At 41.4% G+C, this 25566-nt stretch overlaps 1 protein-coding gene across 1 annotated transcript in view; it reads right to left on the bottom strand.

Moving 5' to 3' along the window:
• The window catches only part of LOC117422517 (uncharacterized), a 79118-nt gene that overhangs the window by 30798 nt on the left and 22754 nt on the right, over nucleotides 1-25566 (bottom strand). The window lies entirely within an intron of this gene.

Raw genomic sequence — 25566 nt, 5'->3', positions numbered from 1 at the left:
AAGAAAGACGTCACATTTGAGAAGGAGAAACGGTTGTTGCAAGCACAATTGCATTTAAATTGACAGAAGCGAACACACAAGGTATGTTTAACTTGTTAAATTCGCCTTTGTATTTAATTCTCCATGTATGTATGTATGTATATATGCGTGCGTGTAACTTTAACTTGTATTTATATACATTAGAAACATTTGTTTAGTGTCCGCTGAAATTACTTAAATCACTTTTTTTTTTTTTAAATTAGTTTCAAATACTTAGTTATAATTAATGTTTATTAAATAACGATGACATTGCTACAGGGTGTAAACACTAGTTACTTACGACTACAGCTAGATCTGTTACATAACGGTAAAAATGACAATTAGGCCTACACACTTTTTCAACTAACTTATCTTTGTAATCCTAAGTATCGCCATAGACTTAAGTATTGAGGATAATTTGTGCCAAAATAAATAAAATTCGAAATAAATAAATACATACAAATATAAATGAATAAATAAATATAAAACGAAATAAATGCATGAATAAGTAGAAACTGAAATATATTTAATTTATCTTTATTTGTTATGTATTTACGTGTTTATTTAGTTTATTTATATATAATATATATAAAAAATTATTTATTTCGCTTTTTATTTCTTTCTTTATTTCATCTTTTCATTTTGGCACAATATGCGCTACAGTCAATCATGCTCGATGGGCGGGACAGTAAGTGACTCGCTGATCTCCTCTCTTTGCCTGTATGAGGGGCCGTTTCGGACAAAAGTGTGTCAAACGGCGAGTGAAGGGTCACTTTTCGTGCGTTCGCGCGCAGGGAATCAGCAGGCTATGCTGCTAGAGGGGAGGGGTTTTTGACAGACTTTTGTCCGAAACGGCCCCGCCTGGTGGTGTGCAGTCAGGGCTACAACGTCGTGGTTGTACAGTTTCAATGATGTGAATATCCCATACGTTACAAATGTGTGCAATATGACTTTTATAGGGGTCTTATCCTAGGAAAGATTAGGGAGCTTTTCATTCAAGTTGAATGTAGTTCGGTAAATGATGACTTTATTTTGTGTCGAGTAGATTGGCTGTTGGAAAGAATAGGTGCCAGAACTAACTTGCAGATAATTCGCCATCAAATTCTACGCAGTACCAGTGACGACAGTATAGCAGAAGAGTCCGCAGCGGTAGGCTAAACGGGACGGGAAAATCTGGACGTCCCAATATATTTTTTACGAAGGGAGCCCTCTCCGCACTAGTGATGTGCAGTTCGAGAACGAATCGTTCTTTTTGAAGGACTCACTGAGGTGAACGATGGGAATCGGATCAGAGTCCCCATTGAATCGGTTCTTTTGATTCACCCCATGAACAAGCTGCGTGGCCCACAGGAGTCGAGTCACCAACCTATCAAAAGTCATGAAGTGATTCCTTACCTCTCGAGTCTGGCTGATTTGTTCGTTGTAACAAGGAAACCGGGTTGTCTCTCAGCTCGTTGAGTGTTATGAAACTGAAGACCGTATGCGCCATGTTGGATCCAAATTCCCGCTTACTTAGTGCAAGATAAGAACTCTATGTGAGCCAAAATGGCGTCAGTTACAGCCTCCAGACCAGAGCTATATATCGATGATCCAGACGGTGTGTATTTTCTAGAGAGCTGCTTCACGCTGTCAAACTCAGATTACAAGTTTGTGCACCAGAATTTCTTACAGTTCTTAGTTTACTATGAACGTAACCTTGTGTAAGTCTGCCAAACAAATAAATAATAAAATTAACCACTACTAGTTGTAGCCTATGTGTGTTTGTTATTTTATACACATACAAAATTAATCATATCTATAGTTAACTATTTTGCACAAATTATGATTAATTCTAAGTGATCTTGAGTAAAGTCAGCCAAATTACTTACCACAAGGTGACACGTAGTATCAGCTACGATACAACGACCTTTTAGGAGGATATTGCACATTCTAATGGATGACGTTCAAACGTCTATTATATTTTACACGCACATTAAATATACATTTTCTAAATGTTAGCTTACTGTGGTAAATATTAAACGTATACACATTTAAACTTTGTTTATATAAAATGTACATGTTGCGGTTATGGGTGTGCTTCAACGTTAGATCGATCACGACTAATCCCTAAAGGTTTACTGGATAGAAGAGGAATTGGGCAAACAGCGTTTTGGTATGTGCTGAATTAAATACCACGGATTATTTCCACAAATACCACTCGTTCGAGCCTCTCTTTTTGTTGTAAAAAAAACAATGACTCCAAATGTATATTAAAAAAAAAAACACGCAAGAAATGCAATTGACTTTTTTTTTTTTTTTAAGATGAAATTAAATTAGATTGATACTGATGGCTAAACAATGCTAATGGTTCAAACTATTATGTTCTCTCTAGGATTGTAAATATATATTTTTTTTGTCAAACTATATTTAATGTTTATGACCCCAGTCAACCAAATATAGATTCTCCCTAGCTTTTGTGATGTGCAGTTTGTGAACGCCTCGTTCTTTCCGGTTCAGTTAAACCTACGTAAACAATCTTAATGCGGTCTACATTGATTGGTTTTGTGTCATTGAATCAGTGAATCAATTGAACGAAATGAATCAATTCACCAAACTGAACTGAATTAAATGAATCGAGAACTGGCCATCGCTGCTCCGCACTACCACCAGACAAAGATAGGAGATCACCGATTCACTTATTGTCCGGCCCATCGAGTATGATTGACGGTAGCTCGAAAAGATTGTGCCAAAATGAAAAGATGAAATAAAAAACGAAATAAATACAGATATAAAAAACTGAATAAATTAAGAAATAAATATATAAGTAAATAAATAAATAACGAAATAAATACGTAAATAAATAACGAAATAAATAGATAAATTATTAAATATATTTCAGTTTCTACTTAATGTATTTATTTCGTTTTTTATTTATTTAATTTTGGCACAAATTATCCTCCATACTTAAGGGGCATTCACATTTAGGTACATTGGGCAATCCAAAAATCCTAATTTACCGAAAACAATTGAAAAATGGATATATTGTATTTCACTTAAAAGTTACATAAAGATTCAGGTTAGCATGCGGTACATCCGAAGTTACACCAATGATTTAACTTTCATTTTTATAATTATTATTCATTTGGTTACGTCGTTTAAGTTGTACAATTTTGCATAAAAAATATATACACTTTTCAGATATTCAATGTATATTCATTTGTCATCTGTGGTTAGTTATATATATATACATATATATAAATCCCCTCCCTATAAATTACTCTGGACTTGCATCGGACAGTGGCCTTTTATCATTGAGGTGACATTATATTATAATTTTATGTGTATACCTATGTTGACAGTAGAGGAGAAAATATAGATTGAAATTAAACAAAAAAAAAAAAACTGACTTAAAGAGTTTATCGAATTTAAACATATCGGAAATAAAACTTCTATATCTAAAAATCTGTATTTTCTCTTGACTTCCCTACTATAAATGATCAGAAGTAAATAAGGCTCAGACTTTAAGAAGTGTGTTTGAAAAGATAGTTGTGACAACTCTGCAGCCTGAAATGGAGAATCCAAAAGCTGCAGGACCAGTTTTTCATCTAACCAAGCACTCGGCACTCCCTGCATAAACTAGTGTGTACTGCCTTGATCTGACTGCAACAGCTCAGGTTACACCAGGCTTGTGTCTCCAGAAAACAAAACTTAAAACTTACATTTGGCATTGTAATGTAATATATATATATATATATATATATATATATATATATATATATATATATATATATATATATATATATATATATATATATATATATATATATATATATGTAAAACACCCTAACAATGCATCAATTACAGAAACATTGGCCTCTCTACCAAAGCATTTTACACAAATTTGCTATTGACAGTTTTTCTAAAAGGATTAAAATGTTAAGTCACAGCACACATGCTTAATATGTATAGATGTGTGTATGAGGAAATCATACTTCATAACTTGCATTTTGTCAACATTTACAGCTCAAACAAAAAAAATGATGCCAATACAAAATTTGCAAAAAATGCTTTGATAATAGGCCATTGTCACTAGTTCTTCAATATACCTCACTGTGCCAATATACATCAGTGTTTTCTAAATTTCACATTAGCTACAGATCATTATTATTATTTATTTCTTAGCAGACACCCTTATCCAGGATATACAAGATATCACGTTATTTTTACATACAATAAACATTTTTTTTACACATTATTTTCATCCAATCTCAGTGTAGATACACTGATTGTATATTAATTGTAGGTTATTAATCATGTTGTAATTTGCTCTTTGTATTTCAGTTACATATAACAGCAGTGAAAGGAGGAGTGTTGCCTGAGGTGAAATGGTGTGCAGATTGTACCACTGTCCATTTTGCCAGCCAAGCAAATATAAACCCAATAAATGCCACCATTTAAAAAAGCACTTGGATGTCCATCTAAAGGGTGCAGTGCAGTGTGATGGTTTGTTATTTAATGGTTTTCACATGTAACATTGTTGAAGGTTGTTTAATATATTTAGTGAACGATATGCATTTCAAGTAAAATACTGTGCATAAAGTCATTAATACTTATTGTTTACATAAGTGTATTTAAATGTTTATAGAGAATGCTCAGGATACTCACTTGTAAATACAGTAGGCTCCATAATTATTCATACCCTTTATTCAGTGTAAATGAAATGGGGGGGAATTAAATTAAAACTTGACCCACCAGCTAATCGCAAAGTCAGAATTTAATGGTGGTTGTATTTATTAGTAAAAGAAAGTGCCCACTTATGATAAATCAAACTGCTATTAAGTACATATTTCTAATTTGGTTTTAGTGGATGGGTCTAAATATTAATTTAATCCCCCAAGGTGGTTTTAAAATATCAACAAAAAGCAAGTGTACATTCATTATTTCTTGCTATATCATAAAAACATCTGTCAAAAATAACTGCATTTTAATTTAATATCCAAACTGCATTATATATCTGTAATAAAGTTATTTGTTTGCAATTTTGATCTCCTTGTTTGTTTTCATAGTACTTTTGACAGGAAAGCAGGACTTCAATCAAAACAGATAAATAAGTGCTTTTTTTAAAAAAAAAACCAAAAAAAAAAAAAACCTTCAGATTACTGTCAATGAATGACTGTGTTAACATCTACTTTGTCAGGGGTGCAGAACTCTGGGGCAAGAAGGTTTTCATTTTTTGATCCCCCTGAGGCCTTCATTACCAGATTTGAATTAATTTGCTTAATTGGACAAGTTTACCCTTTTATTTGCTCTTAAGCAGTTGGAGATTTACAGACAGCTACAAAAACCTGCTGGACTGACTGCGACTCTAGAGGAGCAGAATTGTGCACCACTAAATGTATATATTATACTTGATGTGGGATTTTGACAATTTATGTGTGGGGAAAATTAAACGCATTCAGTCCAAATGTTTATTAATCGGAGAACATGTGGATGTCAATAAATGCATTATTACAAATATTAACCATCCATCATCAATAACCACTTCATCCAATACAGGGTCACGGTGAGCTGGAGCTTAACCTGGCAGACACGGTGCAAGGCAGGACTACACCCAGGAAGGGACACCAGTCCATCACTGGCCAACTCTCACACTCGCACATCATTCTTACTTTAATACGATTAAGTAAATGTAGATTGTGTGACGCTATACCCCTATAAAAATGTACCATGTTTCTATAGTATAGCTATACTATTATTATTATGGTTGTACTGCATTATTGTAACACAGGGAATTGTACATTGATGGTGTAGGATACATATATTATACAATACAATTGTACTTTCACAGATACCATCGTACCTTGTTCCAAAATCCATTGGTATATTTTTATAGGGTTCCGTTCTAACAGTTTTGTTGCAATAGAAACAAACGGATAATTGAACAATTTCCAAAGCAGCGGAGGGCAGTATATTAATCGGAGAGTATCTGATTTTTAACAATGCTTGCAAATTGTATTTTATTTTATTTTTTTTACATACATTACATACCGCAAATAGTTAACAATTACTGCTTTTGTATATATTATATGGAAACGTAAGTGCATTAAATAATATTGCTTTTATAAATGTAATGATGATTAAATGGTTTATTTACGTCACATGGGTGGGATCAGTGCATCAATGTGAGGACTTGGAAACTGTCACTGGAGGCAGAGTTATAAGGGTGCCAGGTTCGGGGTGCGAGGCGTGTGTCGTGCGCCTTGCAGGTATACACTGTTGACTTTTGCCGCGCTGCGTCGTGACGTAACCTACCAACAGCCAATCGGAGAAGTAGGAGGTTCCTTTGCGAGGGAGAAATAAAAAAATAAAATGGAGGAAAAGCTGTTCGCTTTAATTTGGGATTTCCCGGCGTTGTATAATACAACAATTAGTCACCGAGACATTAATAAAAAAGCTGCAGAATGGTAGTCTGTGGGTGTACAAATTGGATTACCGAGTGAATATTAAATATACATAATTACATAAATGAGGTAATATATTTTTTGTGTGCTAAACTGCACATTGAAAATAATTAACGTAAATATTTTTTTTTGATAAATGAACTGCAGACAAACTTTTAAAAGATAAAGCAAAACGTTTTATCCAAATCTGAGACCTATGGGTGACAGTGATGTATTGACACGGAATGTAAAAAATGGGATAGTAAACTTAAAGTCTTATATATATATATATATATAAGATAAACTTGTTTTTATTTTATACGTGTATTTTTTACAATTGCCTGATGTTTTGGGTGCTCTATAAATGGTGTCCGGCTGTTGACTCCTGCCACTTCACTTCTCTCTGTCCCTCAGTTTGTTGGTCGGGTCGTTCGGGGTGATTGTGGTGCTACTATAACGTAAGCATTTTTTTTTTTTTGATAAATTAACTGCAGACAGACTGCATAAACGTTTTATGTGGTGTACATGTATTATATTTTAACAGTTTTTAACAAAGTTAATACAAAAGAGGGGGGATTGTGGTGGTGTTGGGGTTACAATTACGTTTTATAAAAAATATATTTATAATGTTTCGCTCCTCAGTTTTGTCTTTTGTCAGTGTCTTTAGTTCTGTCAAAAGAGTTATTTTCCCGCTGGCATTTACTGTTTGTTGCTCGTAACCAAAAGCACTGGGTGCGTTCACGAGAGGCAGACTTTGCTAAGTCTGCGCAGATTCTGAAAATTCATTGGCTACTTGCTCCGATTCTGTGCAGATTCTGTGCAGAATGACGAAAGTCTGCGTGTCGTGAACGCACCCACTGTACCTGCAGCCGTGACGTAACAACGGACCGCTCACTGACTACCCTGCCGCGTTTGGTGTGAACAGTACGGCTGCATGTGTGAACGCCCCTTAAGGCGCCGGTGGAAAAGTTGCAGTACAGCACTGTCGTTGTGGCATGTTGTGACCATTCAAATCACGAGCCGCCACTGGCTGAAATTGATTTTGTAATGGGCTGGATACACCTTTAAAAGGTTGAACGTAGCTGATGGAGGTCCAGAGCAGGATCTTCTGATGGAACGGAATTGTGCTGGCTCTGTGGGATCGGGGTTGCTGGCTCTGTGGGAGCGGGGGAGGGGCGTCTGATTGCGGGCGAGGAGTAAAGAGAGATTCCGCAGACAAAGCTTCTCGGTGGATTTAAATGTAAGGCAATCACTGACAACGGGAATGTCGATGTCTTGTCGAAGGAGCTTGAAAGTTTAGCGGAGGACCAGACTTTCTGATAAAGTTGCAGACAAGTTGAATAATGAAGCTGCACTTTGGACGGCGCTGTTGCTGAGGTGGAGACTGGATGGAACAGGAAAGACTAACGTTGAAACTCTTGAGGCCGAAAAGAGAAGCTGAATGAAATGAAGGATCACCTGAGCAGGTGGGAAATGCCCTGCATTGAGCTAGACAATGATGTTTTGATATTAGCGGTGGAGCACAAAACGACGGCGTCTGAGCGTTTGCTACAAAAAACGAAACAGTAGACAGAAAAGGTGCAGGTGATCAGGGCTTAAATAGAAAATATACTAATTAACAGGAAATTAGAAAATTAGAAGATTATAAGCCCCCCAGCTCCACGCCCCCTGAACCACCAAGCTAACATTTAAATTCAACACTTCTCACAATATATCCCAGCATCTTGTTGGCCTTTTTATAGGTTCCCCATATTGTCTAGATGAAGATGTTTCTGAGTCAACATAAACTCCTAGGTCTTTTTCATAGTTCCCTTCTTCAATTTCAGTATCTCTGTCACAAAGACGGCCAGACTGCTCCTCTGCTCCGGGCGGTGGCGGAGGCAGAGGCAGCTCCAGCTCCTCTGCTCCTGGCGGTGGTGGAGGCAGAGGTAGCTCCAGCTCCTCTGCTCCTGGCGGTGGTGGAGGCAGAGGCAGCTCCAGCTCCTCTGCTCCTGGCGGTGGTGGAGGCAGAGGTAGCTCCAGCTCCTCTGCTCCTGGCGGTGGTGGAGGCAGAGGCAGCTCCAGCTCCTCTGCTCCTGGCGGTGGTGGAACCAGCAGGTATTCACCCTCTGCTGGTGGAGGTGGGAGGGGCCAGCAGTCCACCCACTGCGGTGGAGGTGGCGGAGGCAGAGGCAGCTCCTCTGCTCCTGGTGGCGCTGGCTCCCTCCGCTGTGGCGGCTGGGCTGGTGCGCGCCGTGCTGCCTTCAGCAGCATGAATAGAGGCTGCTGGGGGACACCAGCCTCCTGCCCCTCTCCCCCCAAAACATTTTCAGGGGGTTGGGCCTGTAACTCCTCCCCTTCCGGCTCTTGGGGCTGAACCAGCAGGCATTTTCCCTCTGCTGGTGGCTTGGGTCCCAGAGCTGTGGAAGCCCCGACTTGCCTCCCTTTGGGCTGTGGACGCACCGACTCCTCCCTTTTGGGCTGTGGACGCACCGACTCCTCCCTTTTGGGCTGTGGACGCACCGACTCCTCCCTTTTGGGCTGTGGATGCACCGACTCCCCTCTCTTGGGCTGTGGACGTTCGGGCTCCCCCCACTCAGGCGTAGGACGTTCGGGCTCCTCCCAATCAGGCGTAGGACGTTCGGGCTCCTCCCACTCAGGCGTAGGATGTTCGGGCTCCTCCCACTCAGGCGTAGGATGTTCGGGCTCCTTCCACTCAGGCGTAGGACGTTCAGGCTCCTTCCGCTTGGGCTGTGGACGCTCAACCAGCAGGCATTCACCCTTTGCTGGTGGAGATGGGGACAGCAGGTACTCACCCTCTGCTGGTGGAGATGGGGACAGCAGGTACTCCTCTGCTGGTGGTCCTGCTACCGGGCTGCTGTTCCATTTATGGTTGCCTCCAGGTAGCTGAGGACAAACTCCACACCTTCCTCCAAGGTGTTTGGGGTGTGTTCCTCCTGATATGCCTCCCATCTCTCACTGTCCATCATCCACGCAGGAACCAGCCCCGCAGTTTGATGGCGTCTTCTGCCATTGACTTTTTTTTTTTCCCCCAAAACAATATTTGTAATCCTTTTATTTTTTTATTTTTTTATTTTTTTAATCCAGACCCCTCCTGGTCTGACGCTTGGAGTCGCGGCTATCCCACGAAGACACCACGTGTCACAAAGACGGCCAGAGTGGGTGGCGTCAGACCAGAAGCAGGAAGGAAACGCCGGACTCACTTGCATGGATGATTGTTCTGGGAGAGGCGGCTCCTCCCCTCTGGGCTCTGGTAACGGCAGCTCCACCCCCTCTGGCTCTCGGGACGGCAGCTCCACCCCCTCTGGCTCTTGGGACGGCAGCTCCACCCCCTCTGGCTCTCGGGACGGCAGCTCCCACTTTTGTAGCAGCCGCTCCAGTTCCGTTGGCTCCCGCTCTTGTATTATCAACGGGGCCACGCCCAGCTCCTGTCTCTGCCTCTCCATCTTCTTTATCTGCTCCTCCTGAGCAGCAGTGTTTTTATTGAACCTCTCAATTAATTCTTTAAAATCCATTTGGGTCTCCAGGGGCACCCACACTCGCTGCCACCATATGTGATAAAATCGCACTCACCACGGTTCGTTGCCCCTTTAAAAAACACTGACCCAACACAGAAATGGATTTTTAAAGCGCGGTTGCGCTATTTTTACTGAAACAAAAACAAAAATAAACAAAACAAACACCTAGCTCTCTTTGAGCACTAACTAAAACAAAACAGGAACCTAAACTAAACAACAGGACAGCTAAGCTGTTTACCTGTACAAAAACAAACAGAACAAAACAACACACAAAAAGGCTTCACTCTACCTTTCTTTTTCAAATTACGGCTGTACCCACACACCAGCACAGTCGGGCTTCTACCCTCTTCAGCAGCTGCCCAGAGCAGACTGACTGCTCTCCTTTTAAACCCTGCACCTGGCTCCAATTTTCAATAGTAGCCAGGTGCAGGTAATGATCAATCAATAAAACAATTAAACAAAAACAATTAAACAAAACAATTAACAAACCAAAAATGTGCCTTCCGCACATGTTTTCCTAGAGGGAGGAATTAACCCCCTCCCTGCTGTCTCACATAAGATACAGTATTTGAAAGGATATATTAATGCTGTTGCAATCAGTATTGTTTATAATGATGTATAAAATAAATGTGGCATTCGACCTTTTTAAAATGAGTGGAATTTCATGGAATTTCATGGAATTAAATTCTGTTTCCTTTCATTCCAATTCCAATTCTGTATCCTGAAGATTTTTTCAGTTCAAATTCCAATTCAAATTCTTTAATTGAATTGGAATTTACCAACAAATTCCACTTCATCCCATGTCCAGTGCTAACACTGACTTGTCGAGTGGGCACTAAAACACAGCTGGTAAATCACATAAGTGAGCAAAGTGTTTGCCCACACGTGCGCCTGATTTTGGTGAACTAAGTGTCCGCAAAAGTGTTTTGCGATTGCCTTAGGGGTTTGCGAAAGTTGCTAAATAGGACCTATGAAGTTTCTCCATAAAAAGCCATATTACAATTTCATGAACTTTTAGGGGCACATAGAGGGGAGGATAAGCAAAATAATTCAATGGAAAAGAGGTCTGGAAATGGCCAGTTTTGTATTTCTTGAACACAGAACATGTTCTATTGTAACCAAAAGGCTGCTTTTTGCATATGAATTTGTGTAAGAAGTTACAGTGAAATGACTCGATAAAGTGAGATATTACAGAGTTGACGTGTACAATACCGTTATAATAAAAGAAGATCAGGTAAATGGAGATTTCTTCTGAGCTGTATGTGGAAATCAGCTAAAATGGCCTTTTATGGCCACAGGGCTGATTTGTTACAAAAAGCTGCAGCAAAATGACCCCAAATTGCAAGATATTAGAGAGGGACATGTGTACAACACATTTCTAATACAATGAGAAGAGAGTTTTTCTTTATTGTATGAGAAAATCATCTCAAATCTCATAAATGTAGCCTTTGGCTTATTTGGCTTAGAAAACCTTTTGTAAGATAAAATAGGGGCATGTGTACATTGCATTTCAAGTGAAATAAGATTTATTGAAAAGGAAATTTATGATTTAATGTATGTGACAACATTGGCTTTCATATATATATATATATATATATATATATATATATATATATATATATATATATATATATATATACAGTGCCTTGCGAAAGTATTCGGCCCCCTTGAACTTTGCGACCTTTTGCCACATTTCAGGCTTCAAACATAAAGATATGAAACTGTAATTTTTTGTGAAGAATCAACAACAAGTGGGACACAATCATGAAGTGGAACAAAATTTATTGGATATTTCAAACTTTTTTAACAAATAAAAAACTGAAAAATTGGGCGTGCAAAATTATTCAGCCCCCTTAAGTTAATACTTTGTAGCGCCACCTTTTGCTGCGATTACAGCTGTAAGTCGCTTGGGGTATGTCTCTATCAGTTTTGCACATCGAGAGACTGAAATTTTTGCCCATTCCTCCTTGCAAAACAGCTCGAGCTCAGTGAGGTTGGATGGAAAGCATTTGTGAACAGCAGTTTTCAGTTCTTTCCACAGATTCTCGATTGGATTCAGGTCTGGACTTTGACTTGGACATTCTAACACCTGGATATGTTTATTTGTGAACCATTCCTTTGTAGATTTTGCTTTATGTTTTGGATCATTGTCTTGTTGGAAGACAAATCTCCGTCCCAGTCTCAGGTCTTTTGCAGACTCCATCAGGTTTTCTTCCAGAATGGTCCTGTATTTGGCTCCATCCATCTTCCCATCAATTTTAACCATCTTCCCTGTCCCTGCTGAAGAAAAGCAGGCCCAAACCATGATGCTGCCACCACCATGTTTGACAGTGGGGATGGTGTGTTCAGGGTGATGAGCTGTGTTGCTTTTACGCCAAACATAACGTTTTGCATTGTTGCCAAAAAGTTTGATTTTGGTTTCATCTGACCAGAGCACCTTCTTCCACATGTTTGGTGTGTCTCCCAGGTGGCTTGTGGCAAACTGTAAACGACACTTTTTATGGATATCTTTAAGAAATGGCTTTCTTCTTGCCACTCTTCCATAAAGGCCAGATTTGTGCAGTATACGACTGATTGTTGTCCTATGGACAGAGTCTCCCACCTCAGCTGTAGATCTCTGCAGTTCATCCAGAGTGATCATGGGCCTCTTGGCTGCATCTCTGATCAGTCTTCTCCTTGTATGAGCTGAAAGTTTAGAGGGACGGCCAGGTCTTGGTAGATTTGCAGTGGTCTGATACTCCTTCCATTTCAATATTATCGCTTGCACAGTGCTCCTTGGGATGTTTAAAGCTTGGGAAATCTTTTTGTATCCAAATCCGGCTTTAAACTTCTCCACAACAGTATCTCGGACCTGCCTGGTGTGTTCCTTGTTCTTCATGATGCTCTCTGCGCTTTAAACGGACCTCTGAGACTATCACAGTGCAGGTGCATTTAGACTTGATTACACACAGGTGGATTCTATTTATCATCATTAGTCATTTAGGTCAACATTGGATCATTCAGAGATCCTCACTGAACTTCTGGAGAGAGTTTGCTGCACTGAAAGTAAAGGGGCTGAATAATTTTGCACGCCCAATTTTTCAGTTTTTTATTTGTTAAAAAAGTTTGAAATATCCAATAAATTTCGTTCCACTTCATGATTGTGTCCCACTTGTTGTTGATTCTTCACAAAATATTACAGTTTCATATCTTTATGTTTGAAGCCTGAAATGTGGCAAAAGGTCGCAAAGTTCAAGGGGGCCGAATACTTTCACAAGGCACTGTACCTTCAAATTATTAATAAATTGTTTATTTTTTATTATTCAAGAAAACATAATAAACATACACACATATATATATATATATATATATATATATATATATATATATATATATATATATATATATATAATTTTACAGGCAGATAGAGATAGTTACAAAGTTACAAGCTAAATTATAACAAAATTATATATATATATATATATATATATATATAATATATATATATATACAGTACATATGTACAAAATTGTGAAAACAAAGTCATTATTTACAAAAATAACATAAAAGTCTTTCACATTACCCTACTGCATAGCACGACTTCAAAAAATGAAAAACTATAATAAAATAAGCACTTCAAAACAAAATATTGTGTAACCAGCTGTAAACTGGTTATAAGTAGGCCTACATACACAATTGTAAAATTGAAATAAAATGAAATGTAGGTACTTACATTACTAGCGAATTTGTTGATTCGTTGGTTCGATTTCTTTTTACAAAAGTTGACGGGACATTGCTAATGCGTAAGACACAAATATAGCTATGGTTTACTGCAAAGTTGGCTAAACATTCTGTATTATATTTCTTAGCATACCCCCTTATCCAGGGCGACTTACAATTGTTACAAGGTATCACATTTTTTACATACAATTACCGATTTATATAGTTGGGTTTTTACTTGCTCAAGTGTACAACAGCAGTACCCCCCACCTGGGACTGAACCCACGACCTTCCAGTCAGGAGTCCAGAGCCCTAACCACTACTCCACACTGTTGCCCTGTGTAGGTACTTAGATAGCTAATTGCAAATCTAAAAAATAACTAAACAGCAGCTGCACAAGCTAGTTGCTTACGTGCCTTGCAATGAAAGAAAAGTTCCTGTATGTATGCTGCCGACGCGCTGTAATTTCGAACTATAGTATCGAAGACATAAGATCTCATATCTCAGCCATCCAATCACCAATCTTTTTTTTTTTTCATAACCATGACAACGCTGCTGAGGTGGGTGGGACGGATATATTTTTTGAACCAGGATGAGCTAGACTCGCCGCAGTGGACTACAGTCTGATACGGTTTGGCATGAAATGTTTTTAATTGTCAATCGCTCCATAACTGGTTGTGCCCATGAACAAAATGGGTTGGCCCAGGCCCCTCAGGCCCAAGCGTGGCGCCGCCCCTGAGCCGCACTAACTCCAAAGCAGTTAAAATAACACAGGCGGCGTCACGCTTGGGCCTGAGGGGCCTGGGCCCACCCATTTTGCTCTTCCTCTTATTCTGCACTCTTAACAATGGTTTCTTTGCAGCAGTTCTTCCAGTTAGGCTAGCTTCACGCAATCTCCTCTGAACAGTTGATGTTGAAACAGCTGTACTTCTAGTAGCATTTAGCTGAGCTTGTATTTCAGGGGCAGTTAATTGCTAGTTTTGCAGACTTGTGACTCTAATGAACTTGTTCTCTGATTCTGAGGTCACCCTTGGCCTGCCTGACTTGTTCGGTCCTCATGAGTGCCAGTTTCTTCAAATCGTTTGATGGTCGTGGCCACAGCAGTTACAGACACTTGCAAAGTTCATGCGATTTGTCTTAAATATTGACCTTCATTTCTCAAAGTAAATTACAGACTGTCTTTTTTTCTTTGCTTAACTGAGCGTATTTTGCCATTTTCTGCTCCCTTACATTCAGGAATGACAAACTTGTGCCTATGCTACCTATATTTATAGAAGTCATGGACCCTCACCTGTTAACAATAATTGGTGACAAAAGGTTTATTAGGTAACATGCTAGTTAACTCGGAGAACATCTAACAAAGACACTTACTTAGGCTAGTGCACTTACTTAACACCGTGTTATACACATTTCAGACTTTTAACTGACTTGGGCTTCAGACTGAAATCCTCTTGCTTTGGGTGACCATTTCATTGAAATTGACAAGATTTACATTTTCATTTAATAATAAAATTTTTGAATGCAATTCACTTATGATTATCAGCTTATATAAGTACACGTATCATATAATGAAAATTAAGTGTTTATAGACAAGTTTATACAGTTAAAAGCATAGATAATCATGAAAAACCTGGTTTCAAGCAGGTGTACTCAAACTTTTGACTGGTACTGTATATATAACAAAAACATTGTCACACACTGAGACACAAACACTGACACACACTGAGACATACACACCAAGACACACATACACTGAGAAACACACACAGTCTCAGTGTGTGTGTGTGTGTGTCTCAGTCACTTCAAGTCATACAAAGAGCATTTCAAGTGGTTTGAACTTGCAACATGACGTTTTTGAAGAGCACACAACCTTAGCCCGCTGCGCCACTGCGCATTTCAAGTGGAGCGATAAAGTGGAGTGAAGCTATCAAAAAAAGGCGCCAAGTTAGAAGCAAGAATTGTGTGAATCTTGGGCCCCAGCACCTTTCCAATTGTGCCTATTTGCTTGATGCTTGACAAGATTGCCCCAATTGCTTCTCCTAACTTGGGCTTTTGTGTTTGATATCACCCCTTTAAACGGCTGTTGCGTTTTTCTAACTTGTTTTTTTACATTGACAATGTTTTTGTTATAGATATCACTCCTTTTTTTACTTCATCAAATAATGAATAAAGCGAGGGAAAGATATTTGAGAATGTGTATGGTAAATAGACAAGACAAGAGAGTAATAAGTAAAGTAATATAAGAGAAATGAGAAAATATTTGAAAGTAAAATAATGGTAGAAGGGACTTTTGGACAGTATTGAAAGTGTAAACATTGTATTCTTATAGTTGCATGAGTAGTGAATGTCTATTTTGGTAGGTATTAATATATTGATATTTACGTAGGTACAAAACTACAATATTATGAATGGTTCAAAAGGTACATATACATGTCCGTGCTAAAGGGTAGTATACTAATATATTGTAATGCTGGAAAAAAACATTATTCTCCTTGATATAGTGGTATTATGAACTTAGGCTAATGTAAGGCATTTGTAAAGCATTAGATCTCTTCATAAAAGGCCATATACATGTCCTTTGCATTTCTTGGCCATGGTTTGACTTCAATAAGTGCAACATTTGCATGCACCCATTTTCCAGTAGCACCCACAGCAAGAACAGACACATAGTGTCCTGAAGTAACATCCTGTCCTTGGTGTATGATAATGGAAGCTAATTGGTAATTCCTGTTGTCCACAGTAATTTTGCTCTTCTGCACAGCAGTAAACTTAGCATTGTGTCGCTTTGTAACGGTTGGACTGCAATCATTCTTCCTGCTGATTGAATAAGTTCACGTTTCACGATTGGAGAAGTTTTACATCGCCTACATTTGCTACCAGGAATCCTTGCCCATTTGTCATTTCTACAAATGAGTTCTTCCAAACATATGGAATCTGTACCAGGAGGTGCATGTAGAGGATAAACATGCAACACCTCTTGGTTTGATGAGCGGTAGTTACATGTAGTACATAGAAAGTCATGACTTATTGTGACTGAAACCATGCGAGATACTTCAGGACAAATTTCAGACAATTTGGTGCTCACCTCTATTAAAAGGTTCTCCTAAAAAGTGACAAATATCCAGAGTAGTTAGAGATGCAGTGGTTGGCAAGTGATCCTATTTGTGAACAAAGATCCTGATAGCCTCTTGTTGACTGTGTTTTAATGACTCCTTCAGAGGTTGCAAGTGAAGAAGGCACTGCAATGTTGCATTTGCATAGCATGAGGTGAAATTGGGGTTGCTCTAGCCTCTGAATGGATGTGTAACTACAAGTGTTCTCTTAGAAGATTGAGGCTTTTGCTATTTCTGAACATTAATGATGGCTCGGTGAATGAAATGCACACAATCTTTTACCTTGTGTCCCTTGTGCGTGTTAGTCTCCTTCAAGCTTATCAACTTCAGACAATAAATCCTTCTGAGCCGATGGTGCTCTTCAACTGCAGAAAAAAATGGAGTTACCAAGATCCATCATAACTGTTTTTAGAGTCATCCCCTGGCATTTGTGAATGGTGATTGTATGAGCACCAATGACTGGGAACTGCTCTCGAACAATGTAGACTCTGTCCATGATTTCAGACTTTGAGCGCATGCGTTCAAAGGTATGGGTGACTCCATTGTTAAATTTGATGGTTATGGTTTTGACCATACTTGTATTTCCAGATGGTAGGAAACAGCTTGAAGCTTCCCTATTGCCCCATTGATGAGACCAGTGGCAATGTCAATGTTCTTGCGAAGCATCAGTTTGCAGCCTATTTTGACTTGTATGATAGTTTCCAGTCCAGCTGTCTGACTGCAGTCAACCTTGTAGGCATTCATTTTTTTTCAACACATTTCTCTGGAAGTTACGAGGGCAGTCCACAGTGTTAATTGCCATAAGATGAATGTCCTTTCCAGGCATACTATCAAGCATGTCAGTCTGGATCTGGTTACAGACATCTACAGTAGGCATGATGCAGGTTGAGCTTGGATCTTTGTCATCTAAGTCTTTCATGTGTTTGATAATGTGTTTTTTGTAGCTGGAAATATCGCCTCTTTCCATAGGTATCAAGTGTGAAGTCAACAATCTGTGATCAGCTTGGTTAGTGGCTTCGAGTCGGGCACAGTTAAGGAGGTTCCCAAAAGTTGTGTCCTGTTTCTGGTGCATATTAAGTGTGAGTTCATCATATGCAAACAAATTCCACAGATCCACAGATCCCATGGAGCCAGTCATTTTGTGATTTTTCTCTTGAGTAACTGGCACATAAGGTGGTTTCTCATGCACAGGTGGAAGCAAATCCCCCAGAAGTAAGATGTTGATTTTTCCAAACCAGCCATCATCTGTGTTAGCAGTCTGGAAAATCTCACACAGACGAAGATGGATGTACAACAAGGTGACATTAGAAATCATGGACACCTCATCAATAATGAGGAGGGTCACATCTTGCATGTCTGTACAAAGGCATTGCAGTACCTCATCAGAGAGGTTATGATACACCGGTGTTTTTCCATGCTCCACTGGATGCATTAGTAGTCTGTGATTGGTCATCCCATTGATATTGTATGCTGCAACTCCAGTGGGTGCTGTGATTGCCACTTCTTTTCCCAGGCTTTGTCTCACCCATGCTGTGACAGTTTGAATAAGAAAACTCTTCCCTGTGCCTCCAGTGCCACTCGCAAACATGCAGAGGATGGGAGCTTTTGTTTCAGTTTGTTGTTGCAAAGTTTTGGCAATGTGGTCAAACACTCTCTGCTGATCTTTATTAAGGTGCTTGAGCATGTCTTCTACATTTTGTAGAAGAGGTTGTGCCACTACATCTCTGAATTCAGTCATTACCTCTGTGGCTTCTCTGTCAACACATCATGCCATGCAATGAAATCATAGAGGCTCATGTCTTGCAGAGCCTCCGGACGTTTTGGGTAGTATGAGTCAATCCAGGAAGGAAAGTAGATGTCGGTTGAGTCAGGATTTTCTTTTGCTAGCATGTCAATGTGTTCCTTGGATTTCAGCCAGCGGCTAGATACCTTTGATACATCAATCCACTTGATGGTTGTCTGCGGATCTGTGCCATAGAGAGGTAAGCCTAGGAGATTGTCTGCTGCTTCAAGTGCACCACATTCTCTGTTGGACAAGCTGCGGAGTGCAACATTCCACAGTCTGCTGGCCAGTCTTGTTTGAGTTGATGTCATTCATGATGCCAAGGGCAAAACTCTTCTCAGGTTTTGAAAGGTATTTTGTAATGTAGCGGTTGAGGGCTGTAGATTGTTCACCAATGAACTGAATATCCATATTGCCTTCCCAAGCTAGCAAAATGGCTGGATTGTAATCATTGATTCTGACTTCTGTACTACTCCGTGAGAGGTCATAGAGTTTGCCGTGAGGTTTGAGTGCTTTCCGTCCAGCAATGGTCTCAGCCACATCCTTATATTACCACAATGGTTTGTTCTTTTCTGGGAAATCCAAAGCGACAAACTATCACCACCTTGTTTTTGATTTTGTGGATCTTAGACAGTATTTGTTGCATTTATGTTGCAGCCATTTCAAGACACGGTCTCTGAGTACAGGTGCTATCAGGTCATTTGGAATGGTACAGGCGGCATGTTGATTAATGTACTGTGCAATTTGTGAGTTGGGGGAAACTCCAATAAGTGGTGCATCTTCCACCCAAAGAAGCATGTGGAAGTGCTGCATTCCACGACCCTGGTACTCTCTGCACCAAAAGTAATGTGTAACTTTCCACAGAGGGCCATTTGGGGATGTGATAAAATTCAAGATTGCAAGAAACTTCTTGTGCATGAACCGAGATGCATTGACAGGATCTCGTGCAACAAGTTCACTAATGGGCATGTTTGCAAACCCTGGTCCATTCACCTCCTTTATGTATTGTCCCAGGTCAGGCCAGGTCCATTCTGCAGGACTCAGTGTGACAAACCATGTTGCTGCTCTGTATGCTTGAGTGTGACAGAAATACAATGAGTTCTGGTGATAAATCTTCCTCCCGACCTGTGAGGGCGCTAAAGAATGGGAGGAGAAGTATCTGGAAGGGCTGGCCTGACAGTTCGTTTCCGGGACCATCACCGCTACACCTGTTCCCCTTACTAACCACTTTGCCACACGTGGTGTCAGAAGTGGGATTATGGACCGCAACGCACTGGCGGAGCTGCTGCAGGCACTGGAGAGCAGACGCGACGCAGAGGAGAGAAGGAGGGAGGAGCGCTACACAGCGCTCATTGAACGGGTAGGGCTGGCCGTTGCTGCAGCGACGACCCCTACCACAACACCGCTGATGTCGCCCCCGAAGGCACGGGCAATGAAGATGTTGGTGGAGGATGACCCGGAGGCGTATTTGGTGGCGTTCGAGCGGCTGGCTACCGCGGCGGCTTGGCCGCGGGAGTTCTGGGCCAGCCAGTTGGGACCCTGCCTGATTGGGGAGGCTAAGGCAGCCTACCAAGCCATGAGTGACCATCATGCCACCGATTATGACCTGGTCAAGCAGGCTATCCTCCGCTGCCTGAACATCACTATGGAGACCCACCGGGCGCGGTTTAGGGAGTACCGGAGAGCCCCCCGAGACACGCCCCAGGGTGGTTGCAGAGCGGTTGTGCGACCACATGGTGCATTGGCTGACCCCCGGGAAGAAGACTGCCCAGCAGATGGGGGAAGCCATTGTGGTAGAGCAGTTCTGCCATGTGGTCGGCGCAGAGACCCAGGCGTGGATACGGCGCCACAACCCCGACACCCTGGAGGAGGCGGTCAAATTGGCGGAAGATTTCGAGGACTCCCTGACTTCTGCCCGGATCGGGATCCTGTCGGGTACGCGTGTGCGCCCTGCCCCTTTGGTCCCACTGCCGATTATTTCCACTCCTTTCGAGCGCATTGCAATGGACATAGTGGGCCCTTTGCTACCTTCTGACTCCGGGTATACGCATATATTAGTGGTGGTGGATTATGCAGCGCGATACCCGGAGGCAGTTCCATTGAGGTCCACTAGTGCCGCTGCAATAGCCACCGAGTTAGTGCAGATTATGGCTAGAGTAGGGATCCCCAAGGAGATTTTGACCGATCACGAGACCAATTTTCTGTCCAATACGTTACAGCAGGTGTACAAAATATTGAAATTACGTCCCATCAGGACGTCCGTTTATCATCCACAATCGGACGGTCTGGTTGAACGTTTTAATCAGACCTTAAAGTTGATGCTGAGGCGATTTGTAACACAAGAGCAGAAACATTGGGCATCGCTTCTTCCCTACCTCCTTTTTGCGGTGAGAGAAGTGCTGCAGAGTTCAACGGGGTTCTCCCCCTTTGAGCTCCTGTACGGCCGGCAGCCTCGCGGCATTCTCGACCTGCTGAGAGAGGGGTGGGAGGAGCACAATGGCTCGTCTAAAAATGTAGTGAAGTATGTGCTCCTACTAAGAGATCGCCTGGATTTGGTCGGTCGTTTGGCCCAAGACAACCTCAGATCGGCTCAGCACCGACAGCAGCAGCATTACAACAAAAATGCACGGATTCGAACCTTTCGACCAGGGGACAAGGTAATGCTGCTACTTCCCTCATCAGAATCAAAACTGTGTGCTAAATGGCAGGGGCCGTATGAGGTGATTCGGGCTATAGGGAAAGTAAATTATGAAATTAGACAACACCAGAAGGGCTGTTCCACTTTAAAACCATGCCATTTGGGCTACATGGTGCGCCCGCTGCCTTTCAGAGACTGATGGACCAGGTTTTACGCCCACATCATGAATATGCAGCAGCGTATATTGATGATGTGGTGATTTACAGCTCCACCTGGCGAGAGCATTTGGCTAGGCTTGCAGCCGTTCTTCAATCTCTAAGAGCAGCCCGGCTGACAGCTAACTTGAGAAAATGTGCGTTTGCCAAAACAGAGACTCAATATTTGGGATTTTTAATGGGAAATGGAAGGGTGAGACCTGTGGTCACCAAAATCCAGGCTTTGGTTGATGCAGCGATCCCCAAAACCAAGACTCAGGTGAGGTCACTACTGGGCTTAGCCGGTTATTACCGCCGCTTCATCCCCGAGTACGCCACAGTGGTTAACCCGTTAGTCGACCTCGCCAAAAAGAGTGCGCCAAATTTAATTAAATGGTCAGCTGAGTGTCAGGGGGCGTTTGATACGATTAAGCGTAAACTTTGCCAGGCCCCCACTCTTATTACCCCAGATTTCACCAAGAGATTCATCCTCCACACGACGCCTCGGATGTAGGTTTGGGTGCAGTCTTGTCCCAAAAAGTAGCTGGAGTAGAACACCCGATATTGTACCTGAGCAAAAAAATGTTACCTCGGGAACGTAACTACTCCGTAGTCGAAAAAGAGTGTTTGGCCATTAAATGGGCTACTCACTCTTTACGATACTACCTGCTGGGACACTCATTTGATCTGGTCACAGACCACGCCCCACTCAAGTGGTTAAGCACAATGAAGGACAGCAATGCCTGGATAACTCGGTGGTATCTGGCGTTGCAGCCCTTCATGTACCATATGGTACAGCGTGCAGGGAAAGACCACCAAAATGCGGATTATTTTTCCCGGGAGGGGGGAGTAATGGGAAAGGTAGAGTTAGCCGAGTGTTCCTTCGGCTCCACTCTGAGCGGTGGGATATGTGACAGAAATACAATGAGTTCTGGTGATAAATCTTCCTCCCGACCTGTGAGGGCGCTTAAGAACGGGAGGAGAAGTATCTGGAAGGGCTGGCCTGACAGTTCGTTTCCGGGACCAGGAAGTGGGTCAGCCTGGAAGGAAGCGAGACTCTGTTGTAAGACCGTATTGATTTGACAGGTAAACGAGGGGCAGCTGCAAGTAAAAAGGCAGCTGCAACCGTTTACCTAGATATCATGCGGGATTACATATAGGGGCCAGGGTAACGCTGTTCTTTTCCTTCGTTTGGGTTAAGCCAAGGACCGAGAAGGACGAGACAGTAAAGTACTGTGATACTGTGTAAAGAGTTGCGTGTGTGTGTGTGTGTTTGTTTTTTGTTGAAATCACTGTAAAAAAATAACTGTCTGTGTTTTTACAACCACCAGACAGCTAAAACACATCCGGAGCTGTCGCCTTGGGCCAGCACAAGCCAGATCACCACTTCACGAACTGTCACCGAATAAAAAGTGTATTCACTCACCACCAGCACGACTGCACGCACCCGAGACGGGTGAACGTGTTTTTGTTTTCTTTATTTCAGGACTGTAACCTGTCGTTTTCATCCCCGCGCTCTACACATTGTTGTGTATTGCCGGGGTTTATTATTTACGGTCGCTAGACCAGGAAACAAAATAAATAAAAACATTTGTCACTGGATTACCGTTGTCTGCCTGTCACTCCTGCACCGCATCACCGCTACACCTGTTCCCCTTACTAACCATTTTGCCACATTGAGTCATAGCATCCACATCATTTCTTGGTTTACACCAGTATTGTGGAGTGTTCTTTGAACAGGAGAAAATGGTGGTACGATCAGATTCAAGGTCATCATTGGACACCTGTTGCAACCACTGTGCTGCAGTCATACGTTCCCAGGAACGGTGCACCTTCAGCTTGTGGTAAATGCCTCCGTTAATCTGGCGAAGATTGGCCTGATGCTGCAGGTGAAAGATATATTGCTGATTCAGCCTAAATTGCGCATGGCATGACATGGCATGAATCCAACCGAGCTTTGACAAACTGTTGGATTCAAATGAGGTGTCCGTTCAGCATGCATTCCATGAATGCCATGAGTGTACAAGTCTGGGAAACACAGTAGGTCTAGTTTTTTCTCCCAGTCTTCCAGAGCGTCATCCTGTATGTGAAGCATTTGGTAAAGATCAGTAGCTGTACCTTTCTTTCTTTCACTGTGTATGGGATGTATTGTGTGATTGTGGTAAATGACAGCTTCTTCCTCAGGTTGAACCTTACGTAGCAAAGGTTCTTTGGGGTGAGGTTGTTCTTTGGTTGTTTCCTCCACAATGATTTCATAATCATCTTCTTGTTCGGTGTCAGAATGACACTGAAATGTGTTCAAGTTGTGATTAGTAAGCAAGTTGACAGAGTTTTGTGGCAAGATGATGTCTTGTAGAAAGGATTGATTTCCTTCAACTTCTGTACAGCATTATACACTTTATTGAGATCCACAATGTCTTCCCAAACAGTTTTGGATTTTTTTGGTGCACCGCGTACCAGGATGTGCAGTTCCAAGTCATCTGGCAAGACTTGGTTTTGCAGGGGCAGTTTGCTCAGTGTTTCCTGAAGAGGCAATGGCAGGTGAAAGGTTCGGCCATGCACTTTCTGAACCCTCTGCTGGTGAGGCAACTTCTTGCTAGTGGAAACTGGAGACATTCTTGAAACGGCTTGAAATGCTTTTGCACGTTGAATAAGAGTTTTTTCATAATCATTGAGGCATGAAATTTCATGAGGGACCTTGGGGACAGCCATTTGGTTGAGGACACATCGGGGTGGCAGTTTGTTGATGCAAAACCTTTGCAGGCAGTAGTGGCAGACACACTTTGCTGGTGTGTTGGTATTATCTAAGTAAATCCTTAAATTCAGCCACTTGTCATTGTTTGGTGTTGTTTGCATGGCAGCTATTTCAACACATTGTTTTCTGTGGCACAGCTTGTCACAAGAAGCACAAGTGTGTTTTGGTGTGTCAGCTGAGTGTCGTGTGTAAGTCAGAAATTGTGCATGATACTTTGTGAGAGTGGATGCATCACTCAGTAAGAGCTCTGGATGTTCCTGGGGATGCATGTCCGGTGTGTTCAAATAAGGTTTGCACAGTTCTGTCATAGTGTGCTCATCACCATCTTCCAAGGCTTTTTGCAAAGATGTTATTTGGCGGTACACTGTAACCACAGAATAAATGTTATGTACACGTTTTCTTACACAAGGAAAATGGCAGCCAAGGGTACGGAGGTAACGGAGTGACGATTTACAAGGGCTCATAGACATGTCGCAGGTAATGGGATGACCAGCTTTGTTAGATGCATGAAAAGCCTCATTTGCACAGTCATCAAATGTGTCCATAAATGCACGTGCATGTTTTGGGTCTGCTGAAACAATGCTTTGAAGGATGATCAGTACACAAGGAACAAGAGAAGAGCTTGAGTCAATTCGACAAATGTTTTTATGGCACTGCCATTTGTGCAAGCTTTGTTTTTCCTTTGCTTGCCCTCGTTCTTCACTGTCATCTTCATCTGGCAGTGGCTGGGGCTGACTATGCTTTTTGTCCTTTTTCAGTGGCACGTCAGGGAAAATCTGGCATTGGCCTTTCTCATTAATGGGAATGCATGACAGAAGAGTGCTATTATATGTGGCTTCCCAAAAGTAGGCCTCAGTGTGTGATGTGTGTTGACTTGGGCCACATAGTGTCCTCCACAACCCTCCGGTCAAGAGTCCAGAGCCTTTTGTATGTGTTTGTTAATTGTTTCACTTTGTAGCAAATGTTGTAGGTTTGTCTTCTTTTAGCTCTCACAAGGGTATATTTGTCAGCATAATATCCCCTGCACAAAGTTTTTTTTTGTTTGGGTTCTGATGGTATTGTCTTTTCTTTACAGCTGTTTGTAAAGCAGGATTTGCGACATACTTTGTCTTTTCGTTGTTTCTTTTTGGCTCTGGGTTTTTATTGTAGCTTTCACGCTGCTGAAGTCGCTTTGGCTCTGGGTTTTTATTATTTTATTTTTCATGGTGTTGTAAATGTTTTTGTTTTGGTTCTGGGTTCTTTGGGCGACATTCCATCTGTCTTTGTTTTTGGTCTGGCTGTGGTTTGTAATTTCCTTGCTGTTCTGGTTTAAACATTGGGTCATGATTGGTGTGGTATTGTATTGAGGCATGATTGGTGTGGTGTTGTATTGAGGCATGACTGGTGTGGTGTTGTATTGAGGCATGATTGGTGTGGTGCTGTAATTGAA

Source organism: Acipenser ruthenus, chromosome 15 (genome assembly GCF_902713425.1).
Source record: "Acipenser ruthenus chromosome 15, fAciRut3.2 maternal haplotype, whole genome shotgun sequence".
In the NCBI taxonomy this organism is placed as follows: domain Eukaryota; kingdom Metazoa; phylum Chordata; class Actinopteri; order Acipenseriformes; family Acipenseridae; genus Acipenser; species Acipenser ruthenus.
The sequence above is the reverse complement of the archived record's forward strand: the minus strand, read 5'-3'. Positions and strand labels throughout refer to the sequence as shown.